Source organism: Phlebotomus papatasi, chromosome 4 (genome assembly GCF_024763615.1).
Source record: "Phlebotomus papatasi isolate M1 chromosome 4, Ppap_2.1, whole genome shotgun sequence".
Taxonomy (NCBI): Eukaryota; Metazoa; Arthropoda; class Insecta; order Diptera; family Psychodidae; genus Phlebotomus; species Phlebotomus papatasi.
In genome coordinates, this window is record NC_077225.1 from 1,089,597 (window position 1) to 1,091,693 (window position 2,097).

At 42.2% G+C, this 2,097-nt stretch overlaps 1 long non-coding RNA gene across 1 annotated transcript; it reads left to right on the top strand.

Annotated features, from left to right (window-relative positions):
• The first annotated feature begins 632 nt into the window (after positions 1-632).
• LOC129808484 (uncharacterized) lies at positions 633-1,055 on the top strand. Its single transcript, XR_008752408.1, has 3 exons — positions 633-698; positions 764-839; positions 917-1,055. It is a non-coding gene; the product is annotated as an uncharacterized LOC129808484 (long non-coding RNA).
• Positions 1,056-2,097: the final 1,042 nt, after the last annotated feature.

Here is a 2,097-nt window from a genome sequence, read left to right on the forward strand (position 1 = left end):
TTCCCCAGACGAGTCATTGAGCGTCTCCTCAGAGAGGAAGGACAACCAAATGCACCCCCAACGGAACAGTTATACTTCAATACCGTGTCCTATGTCCGTGGAATCTCGGAGAAAATCAGCAAGAAAATAACTGAGAAAACTGGCAAGAAGGTAGCTTTCAAACCGGTGATGAAGGTGAGCAAGTTTTTCTCTAAAATTAAGGATCCTGTCCAAAAAGAAAACAAGTCCGATGTTGTATACGAGATTCCATGCGGGGGCTGTGAAAAATCATATATTGGTACTGCGGGGCAACAATTAAAATGGAGACTGCAACAACATAAAAGCGACACAAAATTACCCATAAAAAATCCCAATATATCGTCACTTTGCGCCCACACCAGTGAAACAGGACACATCTTCAAATTCGAGGAAACTAGGATCCTGGACACACATAGAAATTATGGAAAGAGACTTATGCTGGAAATGATCCACATTAAAGCAAACATAAATAGGGTGGTAAACAAACGATCAGACGTTGATGGATTGAGCGCCATCTATGCGGGGCTCCTCCAAGAAAATCACGATGGATCGTTTTTAGACCATTAAGATTCAACAATGAAAACAGTCATGAAGAAACTGGTCCATTGTTCCCCAAAAAGTTCAGTTGTCTCCTGATGATTGAAGAGTGTCTGGTGCTGTGTCTCCGAGGTCTTTGTGTGGTAAATTGTAAAATTGTAAAATTTTGTCCACCCTGTAATTAATGTAGGACAATTTTCCAATCCAGAGCACCCTGGAACCCTCCCGTCAAGGTTACACGATCCCCCAAATAACGAAACCCAGTGATCTTTGACATCACTCGAGTGAGTTCAAATTTAATACACTGTTAAAAACTGTTAAAAACAATGAAGTGATTTCTAAATAAAATCTTCTTCCCCAGCCACTGAGGAAGACACGGAGCGTGTCGAAAGCTCTGGTAGAAGAGTGAGTTTTTTGATCTTAGGGTTGAAAACTCCACAGATTGTGTTGCCGCATCCGGACGGAGCTTCCCTCCGAAAATTTCCACTGAGGCTGAACGGCAAATTTTCTCCCCACGATTAGGGAGACACCAACTTCTGCGAAATATTCATTGATTTCATTCAGTTTTAATTTTAGTTCACTGTTGGAGTTTGTTTGGAATAAGTTATTACATAAGAGTAGTAAGCATGAAGCAGAGTACTGTTTTGTGGGCGTGGCTTTCCATGGAGCACGAGACTGTTTTGTGCCGCCACGTCGATAAATCTGGTGGGTGGTCTACCTGCAGGCCGGTTCCCCGCTCCGCGCTCCTCCCCTCCTCCTCACATTCTGCATTTTGGTTAATAATTTTAACTAAATATGGAGTACAATACTGTTGAGGGAAGCGTTTCATTGGCTATGGAGTACAATACTCTTTTGGGGGCGGGGCTTGTTCATGGATATGGAGCACAATACTGTTGAGTGAGGCATTTCATTGTTTATAGAGTACGATACTCTTTTGGGGGCGGGGCTTGTTCGTGGATATGGAGCACAATTCTGTTGAGGGAAGCGCTTTCATTGGTTATGGAGTAAGATACTGTTTTGGGGGCGGGGCTTGTCCGTGGATATGGAACACAATACTGCTGAGGGAAGCGCTTTCATTGGCTATGGAATACGATACTGTTGCTTGCATGTGAACCATTTCAGAGGTCATATTGGACTTTTAAGCTGTAAGCTTTAGACGGCCATCTTGAACTTTTGTGGTGTGAACTTTTTGAGATTGCGGTTTTAGATGCCCATTTTGAATATTTGAATTAACGGAATTTAGCTTGGTGGACTTTTTTTCATGTATTTCTTTCTCCCTATACAATGCGCAGATGACTGTGCACTTTATCCACATGTGATAGTAAAAAAATGTGTTGTGGTTTTTTTCGCTATCAATGAATGAAATTTTAGGTGAGATTCTTCAGAATATTTTTCCTCTATGCACTGCCCAAGTGAGGAAAAATGCAAATGCAATATGAGACCTTTTCGCGCTCGCTGCCATGTGGGAATGAGTATGCAGAGTGCAAGAATTTGATTCCTTCAGACGGAGGAAGGCAACACGGAAAAAATGTCTTGATGAGT